Below are 18,460 nucleotides of genomic sequence, written 5' to 3'. Positions count from 1 at the left end.
TGTTACCCTTGGCTCAAAGCCCATTGAAGAATCTCCTCATTGGTAAGAGATGGATTACTCAATGTTTCTATCTGCTTGAGGGTCAAAGTTAGTAAGAGCCTGGGAAAAGAGACAACTTGGTCTTGGCTTCCAACTAGAGAGAGGACTCGAAGCTCTAGTCAAATCCACTCTTCATGAAATGAGGGGATTTTTATGCAAAGAGGTTTTGGGTTACTTCAGTTCTTATATTAGTCTTTCATATTCAGAGACTTTAATAAGTCTGTTTTTGTCCTCTTCCCCTGAAATGCCTCCTTTCTACTGATCCTTGTCTAATCATGGGCAATACTTCATCCCCATCAGGTCCTTTCCCAGGGCAGCTGCACAGCTATATTGTCCCTTTCTTTCCATAGCAATTGATCAATAAGTAAACTAAGGATCTCAGAAGTAATTAGTCTAAATCTCTCTTCCTCCTTTCTCTCTCTTCTTCCTTCTTTCTTTCTCCCAGAAGTCCAGCCCCTATTCCCCAGAGCCCCAGAGAGCCTAAAGCACTCCCTAATCTATCTCCTTCCCTCTGAGCTCTGCTACCCAAGACCTTGCTTCTCCATTCTCTTCCTGGGGTCATGGTCTAAGACAGACATTACCATTTGTTTTGCTCCTGCTAAACCATGGAATGTTCCCCTGTGACTTACAGGTGAAAATTTCCAAATGTATTGTCTCTCTCATTAAAAAATGAGCTTCTTCAGAGCAAGAGCTACCTTACTTTTCTATTTGAAACCCCAGAGCTTAGTACAGTGCTTTGTACATAGTATCATTTATTCATCTGTTCATTTAATCTTTGTTAAGGAGAATAATAGTACCCTCCTCTCCAAAGAGAAAAAGAAAGGAGAGGAGAGGGGAGGGCAGGAGAGGAGGGGAGGGGAAGTGAGGAAGATAGATGCAGAAGTACATTACCTTATTAAAAGGGTCCCTTTTTTTCTCAGTTAATTTCTGAGGTGCTTTCTGGGCTGAGACTTCAGTCTGTGAGGACAGGACTGCTATTATCAGAAAATCAGGTGTTCAGCATAAGGGGAGCATAGATCAACAAGGTACCAGATTGCTTCATGTCTATAAAAAAAATTCTTGTCCAGGGTGTGGAGAGTAAAGACACTGTGAGTTGGGCTCCCTTGGCCACATTTTTGCTCCCTTTGTCAGTTGGGTGTTTTAGAAGGGCCAAGGAAAATGGAGCCCATAGATATATGTGTAGAAGATTAGCCTTGATAAAAATTCTAAAACTTTTGGCTTTCAAAACAGAAAAAAATAGTGTTCTGTAGAAGTTAAATAGGAAACCCAGGCTAAAGCTGAAGGCTGTCTGAATTTCTCATTTCTGACTCCAGCACAATGGACAACCAATAGCATCATCATAGTTATTACTTAATTGGTTTGTAAACTGTGAAGCACTTTTCTCACAACTGCTATCTTCATTTTAGAAGTTGAGGTTCAAAGGTGACTTACTTACATCTCCACTGACTGGCCAGATACTGTGCTAAGTCCTGAGATACAAATGCAATGAATGAAATAATTCCAACTATAAAGGACTTTGTATTCTAATGAATACTATAATAGTGTATGATTAACAAACTAGGCTTCTGAGCATTCACCGACTGCCTCTGGTGCAAATACAGGAAAAAAAGATTGAGGAGCCAGTTCCCAGAAGAGTTGTGATGATGTGTGATAAAAATGCCTTTGAAAGATCTGGAGTGGGTGTAGACATTCTAAACCTAGTTCTAGTCTCTTGTTTGCCCTTCATTTTTGAAGAGGACCAATGACATCATGGGTAGTCTTGACTGATGGTTGAGGTGTCACAATTTGAAGGAGAGAAAAGATTCCAAACTGAGTTGGAAGAACATTGCTGCAGTCAGGGGAGATAGTGCAAAGGCTCAGGAATAGGAGATACCTTCCACTTTATAGGACACAGTAGGCTTAGAGGACACAGTAGACTTAGACTAATTACTTCTGAGATCCTTAGTTTCCTCATCTGTAAAATAATGATGCTAATATTTAGACTATTTCCCTCATAGCACTATTGTGAAGAAAACACTAAAATCTGAAAGATTACATAAATGTGATCTGTTATTTACTTAAACCCAGATTATAATGATACTAAAAACAAACGTTATAACAAGGCCTGGAGAGGGAGCAGAACCAAAGCTCATGTCCATTTTGGTGGGCCTCCTCTGTCCCTTCTGCCTGTTCAAATACTGAAACTTACTCTCTAACCCACACTTGTACAAACAAGTCAGGAATCCTAAATTTAAATGTCTGCATCTCCTCCTCATGATCATAGGGGTAACCTCGAGGGCCTGAGTATTTCTCCTAAAAATATTATTGCTTTAAGTGCCTATTCTGGTATACTTTCTCCAAAATCAAATAAACAGTTTGTCTCTTCAGTATCATCAAACCAGTAGTTAGCATACCAATACCATCTGACCAATTGATATCAGTGATAATTAATGTTAATTAACTGTAGTGAATGAATATTTACCAAAACAGACTAGCCAGAAGTATAAATATGTGCCTGCTAAACCAGGGCACACACTTGCTTCCACACTTCGGTCCCACCAAAAACAGTGGGCTCAAACTTAAAGTAGTTGCTGCTTTTATCTTTTCCCCAAATTCTCTTCATTTCTTGATGACCTCATGAATTGCTTCCTTGCTGGAAGGACCCAGTGTCTCAGCTTCTGGGCAATCTATTTGTGGGTTGGGGGAAGGTCACTCCTGGATGCTAACTCCTCATTGGATTCAGCTTCCGGCAAACTCTGCTATAGACTTCAGTTCTTGGACTCCTGGATTCGTGGTAAATAAGAAATAATCCCTTCTCAGAGTCCCTTTCCAATTAGGAGGTCTACAGCAGTTCTTCCACCTTCACTGAAGTTTTCCAGGGAGACAAAGACCAAAGTTTTCCTTTGTATCTTTCTGTATGAACACCCCATTCTGACTTGGTAGTCAATTTAAAATCTTTTTGTTACCACATGGTAAACTAACAAGAAACAGAAAGGGAGGATATCAAACCATCTCACAATTCCAGAAATGGGTATCCCAATTATCTATGTCTTTTGGCATGATGCTTAGCAAAATTTGTATAATTGAAAGATTGAGTCTCTTTTTACCAGTTATACTACCCATTCCTCAGGATTTCAACCCAAACTCCAGCTCCTCCATGAAGCCTTCTTAAATTCCTAATTGATGCCACAATATCTTCTTTACTCCTATAGTACTATAATGGTAGCCACTGAAACATTCTTGAGCATAATCCTCCAGATGTTTTTATTTATTTATATATAAATCATAAACATGTATAACTATGCTAATACATTCTAAAACAAAAATAAGTTAAAAATAAGATTAAGATGAAATAGACTTGATTTAAGAAACCACTAGAATTCGTATGGAGTAACACAGTCTTCCTGAGCTAATTTAGGAAAATCACTTTGGCAGATTTGTGAGAATGAATTGGAGAGGGAAGAGACTTGAGGCAGGAAGAGCCATCAAGAGGTTCTTGCAGTCGTACAGACAAGAGATGAGGGGGTTTGGACTGGGATGGCAGCTGTGTGAGTATAAAGGGGAACAGATGGGAGTAAAAGGATGGAAAAGTGTGGAGGTAGAAATGATAAAATTTAACTATTGATTGAATAGATGGAAGAGTTGGAAATGACACTGAAGTCAGCAACCAGACTATCTCCTATAGTCCTGCTTCCTTTAAATCAAGGGAATAATAACAATAATAATAATAATAATAATAGGAAACTGGGAAAAGTGATAAGCTTAGTTGGAAAAATACGGTACATAAATCTGTAAATTTTTTTTGCAATCTATTCATGTCAATTCATCCTGTTCTATTTAGTGAAAAAGGGTGGGGGCGGCTAGGTGGCGCAGTGGATAAAGCACCGGCCCTGGAGTCAGGAGTACCTGGGTTCAAATCCGATCTCAGACACTTAATAATTACCTAGCTGTGTGGCCTTGGGCAAGCCACTTTAATCCCATTTGCCTTGCAAAAACATAAAAGAAAAAGTGGGGTAGCAGGGGTGGTGAGGTCTTTTTTTACTTATAGTTCTAGAATGTAAAGCCAACTTTCTGAGAGCCATCTGCCACAGCCACAGGTGTTTTGGGGGGTAAGAACCCGACCGTATGAGGAGAGTTTTGCAGTGCCAATGGGGCAGTTCCAGTTGCCCATTTAGTGCCTTGGTTATATATAACTGCCACATCTGGCTTAGAAGGATTGGGAGCTGTGGAGAGAGAGTGGGAGGGAGTCTGATTGTTTCGGAGATAAGCCCCTGGCCTGGCTCTGGCAAGAGTGGGATCAACTCCTCTTCTGACCCTCTAATGGCTCACCTACTCCTTTGAGGGCATAACACGAGCTCATGACGTGAGAGTTCAAACCACGGCCTCCGCTTTGGCGCCTACTTCTCTGTACTACAACTTAGCATTTATTATACGCTGTTTGGTGTCTGTTTGGTATATTCTAAATTGTTTGCTATGCGCTTGCCTTCCTTTACCTTGTCTCCAGGAAGGCAAGGGCGGGAAGTCACAGTCCCAGACCTTACAGGCTCTCGACTGGCAAATAGTAATAAAGGTTTATTTTTGAGAGATGACTGATTGCGGAAGGTGAGGAAGAGGAGAAAGGTGTGTTCACCTGGAAAGGTTGAAAAACAGCGATTAAACGCAGCCTCTGCCCTAGAGGGAAAAGAGGGAATAGCCGGGCCAGCGGGGATGTCTTTGCAGCACAGGTGCGCGGTTTGGTGAGCGCGGGTGAGCGGTTTGGTGAACGCGGGTGCGCGGTTTGGTGAGCGCGGGTGGGGGATGCTGCTCCTCAAACCAGGGGGCGGCGGGGATGGGGGATGGGGGAAGATTTTTGTTTAAGAAACATTTAGGCCAAAGGGCTTTGAAGCAATGTGCCATTGAATCTCTGGGATTGGAAAGTGATTTGAAAACCCCGGGGTGGGGGGGTTGCGAAGCGGCCCACCCCTCCCAAGCCCCCAGCCCCCCCCCCCCCCGGCTGCCATCTCCACCTCCCAGCTGCCCAGAGTTTTGAGGTGAGAGAGGCCGGTCTACGCCGCCCGACTCGCTGGCTTCCCAGGGACCCGACTGTTTCTCGTGTTTGGATTCGGAGCCGGGGAGACTCAGCCGGGGACCCCTCTCCCCCACATGCCTGGAGGGGCTGAATCTGGGACACGTGACTCAGGTTTACTGGAGGGCAAGAGTATGTCGCTCAGTGCCCTAGAGGGCGGCTGGTTTCCCAGGTGTTTCACCATCCCGAGGTGCCCATCACCCAGGCTCTCCCAAACTTGCATCACCGTGGATGCTCCGCTTGTAATCCGTTTATCTTCACTTAATAGTAACGCAGGGGTGGAGGCCGGGCTGAGAGAGCAACATGTTCAGAGGCAGTTGGGGGTCGAGGCCTGAGCTCCTCCCCAGCCCGCCTTTCCTCTCGGAGAGCCTTGGCACAGCTCTGCCTGACCAGCCCCGTCCCCTCTTGCGCTCTGAGCAGCGGTTCTGGGCCGGCTCCTTTTTGCATCTTCCCCAGAACCCATTTTCTAGGATTCCAAGCCAGGGCTCTGGGACCCACGAGGGCTGGGGCCAACCTGGCCAGCGCGAGTGACTCATCACCTGTTATCGCAGGAATCAGGTTAACTTTGGACTCTGGGTTACCTACTAGAAGACCCCGAGGTTTGGCAGAGCTGGGATGAGGTCAGCTTCTCCGGGCTTATTGCAATGGCATGGGGGGGGGGGGGGGGGGCTCTGGGATGTCAAATCTGAATTCTGTCTTTTCTTCTTGGGCATCTAGTAGGAGGTCATTTTCCCTCTGACCTTAGTGTGTCAGCCAGTCAAGTGGAGAATAAGGAACTTATTGTCTGTCTGTCCTAAGGGCAAGTTGGATCATTCCTTTTAGAGTGAGACTTACTAGGGATCTTCCAGTCCAATTCCTTCATTTTACAGATGGGAAACTGAGTCTCGGCACTCTGTGAATTACTTAAGCAAGCCCTTAATCAGTGGTGTTCATTAGAACTTGACATGACTCCAAATCCACAGCTCTTGGCTACACCACGATGTCTGAGTTCATTGTCAGTGGTAAGAGGGAGGACTTCGTTGGGCGGTGTTGGGAAACATCTGGAACAATGCCTTTTTCATCAGATGGCTCAGTCAAAATATGCACTCCAAAAGCTTCTCAATAGAAATTTCAGAACTATTCAGAAATCTCTGTTCCCTTGAGGAGACCTCCAGGTAGTTGGACAATATGCCTTGAAGCTATGAAGAAAGAGTTATTGGGTGCCATTGGAGTTGGCAAGACATATATGATATGTAAATATATATAATACATAAGACATATATGTGTGTTTATATATATATATATTATTGAGACCATAGCTTGAAGATATTTTCAGTATAAGTGGTCCAGCCTTAAGCAAATCAACTCCCTCATAGATCACTTGTGATCAAAAACTCTACCTTAAAAAAAATAATAAAATAAAATAAAACTCTACCTTAGGACTCCATATCTGAATAAATATTGGTCCCCTCCATCCCCCCACCTCCCCCCTCCATGCCACCCCCCCCATGTCAGGTGTCCATGAGGAAAAAGGAAAGTTTTTTTGTTCTTTTACAATATTGAATTTTTAGAGTTTTCACTTATATTCCTTTGTACATGTTATGATATTGTCCCTTTTGTTATTCAGTCATTTCAGTCCTGTTTTGTAACCTCATTTGTGGTTTTCTTGGCAAAGATATTGGAGTAGTCTGCCATTTCCTTCTCTACTAATTTTACAGATGAGGAAACTGAGTCAAGCAGGGTTAAATGACTTGCCTGGCTATTAAATGTCTGAGACTGATTTTGAACTAGGGCCTTCCTGACTCCAGGCCTGATTCCATTCACAGCATCACCTGGCTGCCCCATATTGTCTCTAGATGTATTCACATTTGTTTTTATTTGATCTGTTTCCTTCAGCATAAAAGCTGCTTCTTCTATGAAGCCTTCCTTGATTATTTTTTTTGCAATAATCTTTTCTTCCTGTGGTATATATAATATAATATTGTCATATATAATATCATATATATCTATCATCTTTCCTACTAGAAGTGAAGGATTTTGTCTCATTGACCTTGTCTTTATAATAGGACCTAGCATAATGCTTCCTCATGTATGGTAGGCATAGACAAGATATTTACTTATTATCTGAATGATAAAGTACAAAGAATGCTAGAACCAAACTCAGAGGTAGATTCCACTTTTAGCCCCATTGCTAGCTAGTTGGGTCATGTGGGACAAGCCCTTTCACCTGCTAAGGTCTTTGTTTCCTCATCTCTAAAATAAGGAGACTGAACCAGACGACCTCTAAAGTTCACTACTGTTTTGGAGAGGAAGCGGGAGAGAGCTGACATAATTGCTGACATTTATCTAAATGGGGTTGCATGGACCATGATCAGCTTCCCTACATTCTTAGACCAACCATATGCTAAAATGACTCAACACTGTAGGGGCTCCCATGCTCTGAGATTACAATTTCCTTAAAGATCCACTGAGTCATCATGGCTTCAATTCAGAGGTCAATAAAGAGATTGTTTAGTCATCTCAAAGTGACAGACCTCAATAACACTGAGTCACAAACATGTTGTCTGGACAGAGGCAAAGAAAATTTGTAAATGTTCAATACAACCTCCATTATTGCTCTCATGTAGTGCTTTCTACTTGAACTCATTTGATCCTGAAGATACCCCTTTGGACATAGGCAGTTCAGGCATCTTTGTTGCCATTTATAGATAAGGAGACTGCCAATATTTGTCCTTTGTTCTTAAAGAGAACCATGACATCAAGAAGGTGATGCTATGACTTATGATTGACTTGGGTTTAAGCGAGGAAGGGCTTCTCCTTCAGAAGCCTGGGTCCAGTGATCACATATGGATCAGGACATCTGGAGATGGCCCTGGAAGCAGTGGGAGACCTTGTATTTTTAAGCAAAAATCTCAGTTTGACTGAACCAAAGTCCACTCCATGATTAAGGCAGGAAAGAAAGAAATGAAGCAAAGAGTGGCCTCATATATAGTAAAAAAAAAAAAAAAAAAAAAAAAAAAAAGACAAAAAAAGAAAAAGGAGGCAGAGCCAAGATGACAGAGTGAAGACAGGAAATCTCTGGAGTTCTTCCTCCAGATCACTCCTAATACTTCTAAATAATGACTCTATTCTAGAGTGGTGGAACCTAGAGAGAGAGACTGAATGAAGCAGTGTTCTAGCCCAAAACAACTTAGATTATCCATAGGAAAAATCCCTGTTAATCTGGAGGTTAGAAAGAGCCACAGCACAGCCCTGACTGTGCCAGATGTACCTGAACAAACTGGCTCCAGCCATTCCAGGAACAAACTACCTGGGTCCTGGGGGACAGCTGGGTCCGTAGCAGTGGGGGAGGTGTCCAGACCACTCAGCCCAAGGATTGTCAAGGACAGCTTGGAAGGTTACCGGGAAAACTCTGACCCTGAGAACCAGAAGCAGGTCTGGGGAGTCACTTAGCAGGGAGTCACCCCACAGCTACTTCCAGAGCACTCAGCCCACAGATGGTAAGGGGGTTGGGGGAAGACTGCAGAGATCTCTTCATTATCCCTGGGGCAGAACTCTATTGCTTTGCCCATGCTCAGATCCAGGTGGAAATCTGGGCCTCAGGTTCAGGAATAGCAGGGCTGGGACCCTCCTCACAGCTCCAGGGCAGAGGGGAATGCTTTGTGGACATCCAAAGACCAGAGCACAGGCCCTGGCAGTCAGAGCCTTTCATAAGACAATAAAGGAATTGAGGTCTCTGGTTGGGGGGGGGGCGGGGAGGTGTCCCTGAAAACAACTGTAAAAACCTTCAAAAGCTTGAAAAAGTATATCCTTCACCCTGGAAGCAGAGCCCCACTTTAACAAAGAGCTAAAATCAAGTCATTGACTGGGATAATGAGTAAACAACAGAAGAAAAAAAAAATCCAACCATAGAAAATTACTCTGGTCCCATGGAGAATCAAAATACACACTCAGAAGATAATAAAGACAAAATTTCTCTATCCAAAGACTCCAAGAAAAATATGGATAGAGCACCAGCCCTGGAGTCAGGAGGACCTGAGTTCAAATCCATCTTCAGACACTTAATAATTACTTAACTGTGTGACCTTGGATAAGTCACTTAACCCCATTGCCTTGCAAAAACAAAACAAAAAATGACTCTGACTCAGACTATGGAAGAGCTCAAAAAAATTGAAAAGCAAGTAAAATAGGTAGAGTTAAAATTGGGAAGAGAAATGAGAGTGATGCAGGAAAATCATGAAAATGAAATCAGTGCTTGGTGAAGAAATTACCAAAAAAATACTGAAAAAAACAACCATCTTAAAAACCAGTTTAGATTTTTATAGAAATGGAAAAAACAGTCCAAAAGATCAATGAGGAAGAGAATGACTTAAAAAGCAGAACTAAACAGATGGAAAAGGAGATACAAAATCTCTCTGAAGAAAATAATTCCTTCAAATGTAGAATGGAGTTGAGAGAAGTGATGACTTTGTGAGAAATCAAGAAACAATAAAACAAAACCAAAAGAATGAAAAACTAGAAGAAAATGTGAAATATCTCATTGGAAAAACAACTGACCTGGAAAACAGATTCAAGAGAGATAACTGACTACCTGAACGTCATGACCAGGAAAAGAGCCTAGACTTCATTTTTCAAGAAATTCTCCAGGAAAATTGCCCTGATATTCTAAAAGCAGAGGGTAAAATAGAAATTGGGGAAATCCACTTATCACCTCCTGAAAGAGATCCCAAAGTAAAAACACCCAGGAATATCATAGCCAAATTCCAGAACTCCCAAGTCAAAGAGAAAATATTATAAGCAGCCAGAAAGAATCAATTCAAATATCATGGAGCTGCAGTCAGGATAACAAGATTTTGCAACTTCTACATTAAGGGTTCATAAGATTTGGAATATGATATTCTGGAAGACAAAAGAGCTTGGATTACAAACAAGAATCAAATACCCAGCAAAATTTAACATCCTCTTTCAGGGGAAAGATGGACATTCAATAAGATAGGGGACTTTCAAACTTTCCTGTTGAAATGACCATAACTGAACAGAAAGTTTGATCTTCAAGTACAAGACACAGGTGAAGCAGAGAGAGAGAGAGAGTGAATAGAAAGGGCAAATTATGAAGGATTTAATGATGTTTAACTGCTAGTATTCCTTCATAGGAAGATGATACTGAAAACTCATATGAAATGTCTCATTTATTAGGGCAGGTAGAAGGAGTCTGGACAAGATTCAGGAGGGAGCTAAATATGAAAGTATAATATAAAGATGGAGTTAATGGGCAAGAAAAGAATATACTGGGAGAAAGGGAAAGAAGAGATAGAACGGGCTACATAAGTTATTCACATAAAAGAGGCAAGAAAAAACTTTTGCAATGGAATGGAAGGGGGAAAGGTGAGAGGAAAGAATGAGCCTTTACTCTCATGGGAAATGGCTCAAAGAAATAGCATACACACCCAACAGGGTATAGAAATCTATCTTACCCTGGAGTAAAATAGGAGAGGAAAGGGATGGGAGGGAGAAAGGGAACAGAGGGAAGGGAGAGGGGTTGTTCGTGATAGAAGAGAGGGAAGATTATGGGAGACATAGTCAGATACAATATACTTTTGAGGAGAGGAGAGGAGAGAGAGAGAGAGAGAGAATAGAATAAATGGGGGTGGGGAGGAATAGGATGGAGGGAAATACAACTAGCAATAGCTAGTGAGAGAAAATATTGAAGCAATTTCTCTGATGGACTTATGATCAAGAATGTTATCCATCTCAAAGACAGAGCCAACGTTATCTGAATACAGACTGAAGCATGCTTTTTTTCCCTTTCGCTTTATTTTTCTTGAGATTTCTCTTTGTAGGGGAAGGGGCTTATGTTTATGTTTACAACATAGCTATTGTAGTATTGTGAAAATAAATAAAAAGTAAAATGCTTTAAAGAAAAAAAGACAAAAAAAATCAGTATGGGAGGGGAATACCCTCAGACTGGTCACAAGGTGATTATTTATGAGTTTGTACAGATATGATCTGATTTATCAGGGAACATTATGTAGTAGAATTGGGTTGGGTTTGGAATTTGATTTTTAAGGATATACGAGATGAAGTGAATGCCACAAAGAAAGTTGCTTGTGGTGTACTGAATGATGAATCTGGAAGGTAAGGAGGAAGAAGGGAGATTTGGGCAGGCTTGATCAGCAAACCAACTTCCCCAAGTTCCCTTGAATTTCTCCTTTGATGGCATATACTAGACCACAGAAAATTTTGGGACCCAGAGTCAGGTATTGGGCTGGTCTGTGTTCCATCAGCACTGGCTGATAAGTGACTCTGTGGAGCTGAGTCCTGAGGTTTTTCAAATGCATAAAAAAACATCGTGGAAGCCCCCAATTCTCTGCCCTGGAGGATATGTGTCAGACAAAATAGAGGCATATGAAATTCTCTAGGGATTTCCCTGTGGTAGTATTAACTTCTTTCCCAAATCCCACCTCAGTTTAATGTTCTGTCAGGCCCCTATGAATCATAGCATAGATCCTGCAGAGGCAATGGGAATAGAATCCCAATGCTAGTTAGGACTCTACAAGGTTATCCATCCCAGATCCCTACTCTAGACAGGAGCCATATCTAAAGCATTACACTCTTGTTCAGTCATTCCAGTCATGTCCACCTCTTCATGACACCATTGAGGTCTTCCTGACAAGCATACTGGAGCAGTCTGCCATTTCCTTCTCCAGCTCATTTTACAGGTAAGGAAACTAGGGCAAACAGTATAAATGACTTGTCCAAGGTCACACAACTGTTGTTTTCCTTCATTTTTTGAAAAGACCAACAACCTCATGGTAATGTCTTGATTTACATGTAAAGTGGATTTCAGTGAGACAGGAATGCACAACATCATGTCTCACTCTCTCTTCCAGATCATTGAAGTCCAATGGCAGGACAAAAGTTAAGAGAATTGGCGATGGTCCAGGGTGCAATGTATGACCTTGGAGGCTTCTATGTCTAACCAGGCTATAAGCACTCCGCAGAGCCCACTCTAGCTTCATGATCATTGGAACAAACTTTTCCCATTCTACTAGAAAAAGCCCTCATATGCTTGGGGTAGGTAATGCTAAATCTAACTCACCAATGGGTTTGAGACCTATTTGGTTACCTTCACCCCAGTTTAGCCATTCTACTGAGTTGGTTTACAGGAGTGTGACTGCTGAGCATGCTGTAGCTAATTGGAGCCAGAGGGGAGAGGTGGACAGCAAGTCCCCTTAAATACTAGTTCTCCTGTCACATCCCATATATACAGCTAGTAAATGTCTGAGGTTGGACTTGAAAAACTCCTCCATCCATCTAGCTGCAGAAACATTTTAAAACCTGGCTTGGAGCCCTATTCCAGAATCAAGTTACCTTCTCACCATTGCTTTTATTCTTACTGGTCTTCAGTCTTCCAATATGACCAAAACTAGGGTGGAGGTGCTGTAAATGAAACAGATTTAGGGGAAGAACCTACATGCTGAGAGAAATAATGGAACTGAATAGAATTGATAGAAAGGACAGTTATAATCCGGTCTCAGACACTTAATAATTACCTAGCTGTGTGGCCTTGGGCAAGCCACTTAACCCCATTTGCCTTGAAAAAATTTAAAAAAAAAAAGGACAGTTATAGGTAGTTCTAAGATTTTTTTTTTTTTTTACCTGAGAGACTGAAAGGATGGTATTATCACCTAGAGTAGGGCCAGGTGGGGGAAAGTCTGGGCTGCAAGCCATACAAGACCCATGGTCTTGTGCTACCAGTGCAACAGCAAATGTGACTTGAAATTCAATAAATTTAGGAACTTTTTAGGGTAGAATTAATTAAATGTTAGACCAAATATAATAGGCAAATGATGTTATAAATATCCAAATAAACCCTTGACAGAAAAAAAGTTTCCTCATCTCTGACCTAGAGGATTAGAGTTTTGATAAGGGAATTCAATTTTGGGAGAAAGAGGTTGAATTCATCTTTGGAAGCATTGATTTTAAAATGATGGTGGCATATCCAAGTGGAGATAAACTAATACAGTGCCTTATACATAAGTCATTCAAAAAATGTATAGATGGTATTAACTAATTAATATGCCTTTTGAAAAAATCTTTGATTTCATTGGTATAAGTATTTGACACTTCACCACTGCAGATCAAAACCTCTACAACTCATGAGGCAATTTTTTAGAGTTGTTATGGACCCATATCATTGAAAGCTTTCCCACTTAGTAGGATTTAGCAGGGCTTGTGTTCTATCGGCACAGTCTCTCAGCATCCAAGATCTCCTCCCTGACATGAATAGAAGAAGGACTTTAGTGGAAAGAATGAATGAATGAACAAAGTGGGGGCCTGGAGAATCTAAGACCTACTCATTGTAAATCAATAGCATTTCCTACAAGAGAACTTAGATCTCCTGATCCCTAGCAGTCCATGGGCCAGAAAATCCTACTTTACATATTCATAAAAGAGTCTCTGAATGGTACATGCAGTTACACCAGCATCCTTGGAGAAATGGGTCAATTTGGGTTAACCTATTTAAGTAGAAATTGAAAGGATTCAAGCCTCAGGAGTCCTGCCCTGTCTCCCTTTCTCTCTCTCTCTGTCTCCCTTTGTCTCAGTCTCTTTCTCTGTCTCTGTGTCTCCTCTCTCTCATAAGTATGTGGATGTGTATATGCACACACATATTACAACTAGTAAGGAAATTTGTTTTCCTTGCTGGGCATATTGTTATAAGGAATTTGTTTTTTTTCTCCCCCCCACCCCATGCCAATGGAATGGGAGGTAGGAGGGAGAGAGAACAGATTTCTGTCAATGAAAAAAAGTTTTAATAGATTTGGAATAGGGTGCTTCAGATATGGTACTATTGCATGTACTTTCAGAGGAGGCCTTTGTTTTACTTTGTTATACAGGATCTCTCAAAGAATTAGAGGAATCTATTAAGATTTGTAATGTAGGGGCGGCTAGGTGGTGTAGTGGATAGAGCACTGGCCTTGAAGTCAGGAGTACCTGAGTTCAAATCCAGCCTCAGACACTTAATAATTACCTAGCCGTGTGGCCTTGGGCAAGCCACTTAACCCCATTGCCTTGCAAAAAAACTAAAAAAAAAAAAAGATTTGTAAACCTAAACACATCCACAAAGCTTTAGAAGATCAACCGATTGTATATCATGAAATTCATGATATCCTATCCAATTTCTTTTTCTATGGAATAATAAAGTTACTTTGATGACTTTAGCTGAAGCAATGGGAACCAAAAAGAGAAAAGTCAAATCTTTCTCCAAAATTTGAGAAATAGCATATTTCTAAAATGAAGTTTAATTAAAAATAGAATTCTGACAGATTCAGTGACACAATAGGAAAATCCTTGTTAAAAGTAAACAGCATTTGAAATTTAAAACTGCTTGGTGATTGCTTAGTTTAGTTTAACCTAGTCTGAAGACCAAATCAATGTTTTCCAAATCAATCAAACCTTCAACTCAAATTTAGTAGAAAAAGTAGAAAACCAAAAGCTCCAAAAGTCCTTGGGGGAACAATAGGTTACACATGACTTAGTCAGCCTAACATAATTCCTTATATAGTAAAGATTTTAACTGAAGTGTATAATGCTTCCCCATTGGTGACAATTGCTATCCATAAATAACATGTACAATATTTCCAAGGGACTTCTGAAACTTATTTGTTTTTTTAGATGCTATTGATGCTTTGTTTTCACATAACCTTTGCATCTATACATAGTTCTTTCTTTCCCTTCTCCTCAGAGAGCCATTCCTTGCAACAAAGAAGAAAAAACAGAGTTCAGCTAAACTCTAAAATGTAGACAAATCTGGCTTTTTGTACAGTATTTCACATTCATAGTTCAGACTTATGCAAAAAAAGGAAGGGGGTGGATTTTCTCATCTCTCCTCCTGGGACTAAGCCTGAACATTATAATTACACAATGTTCAGCTTCTTTTTCTTGTTCTTTCATTTATATTGTTGTAGTCATTGTGCATATTGTTTTCCTGATTCTGCTTACTTTGTTCACTCCAAATGAGTTGTATATCTTCCCAGAATTCTTCATTTTCATCATTTCTTAGGGTGCAATAACATTCCTTGACAGTTACATGCAATAATTGCTCTTTTCTAGTTCTCTACCACCACAATAATAATTATAGTAGCAACAACTAACATTTAGCTAGTGTTTACCATGTGCCAGGGACTCTACTGCCACTGCTGATGTTTGTTCTTCATTATGAAGAAGACCATGACCTCAGGGAAGTCATGCCATGACAAACAAGTGAATTATATTTGAGTGAGAGGGGTGCTACACTAAATCATCAGCCTCATTTTCTCCTCCAGAACCATCTAGGCTCAGCGACCAGATAAGGATCAGTGTGACTGGAGATGGCTCTGGATGCAAGGCAATCAGGGTTAAGGGACTTGCCCAAAGTCACCTACTATAAGTGTCTGAGACTGGATGCCCTTCTGACTTGAGGGTGGGCACTCTCCCTACTGCAACAGCCAGCTGCCCTCCTAGTGTCCATCACTGTCCTAAGCACTTTGTAAATACAATCTCATTTGATCCTCTCAACCTGGGAGGTGGGTGCTATGAATATTTTTGTCTGAATGAGACCTTTCTGTCTTTTAACCTTCTTCAGGTGTGTACTTAGCAATTAGATCTCTGGGTCACCTTTTATTTTTTTTTAAAGCAAAGTTCTAAACTGGAAAACTTTTTATTTTGGTCCAAAATTTTTTTTCCAACTTTCCCAGAACTGGTGTTAAGTGAAGGTTGTATCTTTCTACAGTGGGAAAAGCATCAAATCTGAGTAAAAGTTAAAGCCTCAGTTCCATACTTGCTATCTATCTCAAACCCTCCCTAGGACTCAATTTCTTTACCTATCAGATGAGGATATTGGACTTGATGACCAATGAGATCTCTTGTAATTCTGAATGTCTAATCCTGTGATATGACCTTGGTATTACTATTTCATGGTCCTTCACATTCCTATATGGGCTGTTGCCTCTGTATGAGTGAGTGAGGGGTGTATGTGTGTATGTGTGTGTGTGTGTGTGTGTGTGTGTGTGTGTGTGTGTGTGTGGACTTGCATACAAGCATATATGTGGATGGGATGTGTATGTGATCTAACGTCTGACCAACAGGTTTTTCAACCCTGTGCTTTCAGACAAACGATAGTCTGAAGTCGCTCCTTGCACACACAACTCCTCTACTATTCCTGACTGCAGATGTCTGTCAGGAATAATAATGACTAATAAACACTTGATGAATGATTGCCAGACTGCTTTCTCAGTCACCCTTAGTAAAGTTTTTTTTTGAAGTTATATTTCACTGAATTTCTTGGACATTTCTCCTGCCTATCCCATTGTATTCCATGTCTTTGAAGCTCAGTTTCCTCAAATGGAATACTCCTACAAAACCGCCTATAGGTGTGTTGTAAGGAAATTACTTTAATATTGCCATATAAAGGTGTCTTTAAAAGACTATATAAATTGAAATTTTTATATTGCAATTGCAATTTGCAATTATAAATTGTAATTATTATAGAAACAATGAAAAGATATCTATAACTACATATATTTCTGATTTCTCATCTCTTCAAAATCTTTATGAGAATGAGTTTACACATGAATCAATGTGGAGTGAATTGAGCACTGAACCTGTAGTCAGGAAGACCCAAGTTCAAATCTCAGGTAACTTATTATGTGACCCCGGGCAAGTCACTTAAAATCTCTGTCTGCCTCATTTTTCTTCTTCATTAAAATGGGGGTAATAATAACACCTCCCTCCCAGGGTTGTGTGAGGATCTAATAATTGTCCTTCATTTTCAAAGAAGACCACAACATGAGGGAGATGAGGCCATGACAAGCACATGAATTGTATTTGAGTGAAGGGGGCTGTGCTAAGTCACCAGCCTTACTGTTTCTTCCAGAGCCATCTGGGCCCAGTGGCCAGATGTGGATCAGGACAACTAGAGGTGGCCCTGGATGTGAGACAGGGTTAAGTGACTTGCCCAAGGTCACACAGCTAGTAAGTGTCTGAGGTCAAATTTGAACTCAGGTCCTCCTGACTCCAGGGTTGCTGTTCTGTTGTTGGCCTATGGTTTCTAAGAGGCAGAGGTGAAGAGAGAATGCAGATCAGACATGGAGGACTGTCCAGAAGGTCAGATATGAGAAACAGCAAGTTTAGTTAGAGTAACATGTATTAAACCTAGAAAGGTAGATTTGAGTAAGATTGACAAGGGGTTTAAATGTCAAATGAAGAAGTCTTATTTTCTCAACAAGCATTCAAGAGCTGCTATGTTTTTTGAGCAGGGAAGTAATATAGTAAAGGCTTGTGTTTTAGGAGTATCACTCTAGATTGTAAAGGAAAGATAGTTGTGTCAGAGAGACCAATAAGAAGAATATTGCAATCAACTAGGTGATGAGATCCTGAACTAGGGTGGCAGCTATGTTATTGGAAATCAGAGAAGATTAGTGAGAGACATTGTGGGAGGTAAAATCAACAAAATCTGGCAAATAATTAGATATCAAGGGCTACTGGGAATGATTCTGAGGTGGTCAACCTGGGTGATTAGAAAGATGATGGTACTCTTTTTTTTTTTTTTTTTTTTAGCTTTTGCAAGGCAATGGGGTTAAGTGGCTTGCCCAAGGCCACACAGCTAGGTAATTATTAAATGTCTTAGGTCAGATTTGAACTCAGGTACTCCTGACTCCAGGGTGGGTGCTCTATCCACTGAACTACCTAGCCGCCCCCAGTGATGGTACTCTTGAAAGAAATTGAGAAGGTATAAAGAGAGGAGGATTTTGTGAGGAAAGATATAGAGAGTTCTGTTTTGGATATAATGAGATGAGGTGTCCACACCTGTCCAATAAATGATTAATGATGTATAATGGGAGCTCAGGAGAGTGAACTGGACTAACTGTATATTTAGGTCTAGGAGTCATTTGTATAAAGATGATAATTGTACCAATGGGAGTTGATGGGATGCCTAGAGAGAGTATAGAGAGGAGAACTGAGTACCTAGGACACAACTTTGGGATATACCCATGATTAAGAAGAAGTAGATGGATAGTGATCTAGGAAAGGACACTGAAGTGGGATTTGCCTCAGGTCCAGGTCCAGAACTCTACCTTCTAAATCACATTGCTGCCCATATAGATTTGCAGTCATTTGTATGTTTGCTTTTATGCTTATTTTGAGGTATGTTTTTTCATCTGTTTCCATTAGACTTGGGGGAACTCCCTGCAATTGGGTATTTAACTCCTTCTGAATTCCCATAGTTCAACATATAAATCTATTTAAGTCAAGCTGACTCCAGACCTGAGGCAAAGACCTCCAGTCAGAGTCCCCTAAGCATGGACCTGTGATTAGCAGAGGGCTTCCTGGGCTAGATAAGGACAGACATTCTAGGAC

Source organism: Macrotis lagotis, chromosome 2, assembly GCF_037893015.1.
Source record: "Macrotis lagotis isolate mMagLag1 chromosome 2, bilby.v1.9.chrom.fasta, whole genome shotgun sequence".
Taxonomy (NCBI): Eukaryota; Metazoa; Chordata; class Mammalia; order Peramelemorphia; family Peramelidae; genus Macrotis; species Macrotis lagotis.
The sequence above is the reverse complement of the archived record's forward strand: the minus strand, read 5'-3'. Positions refer to the sequence as shown.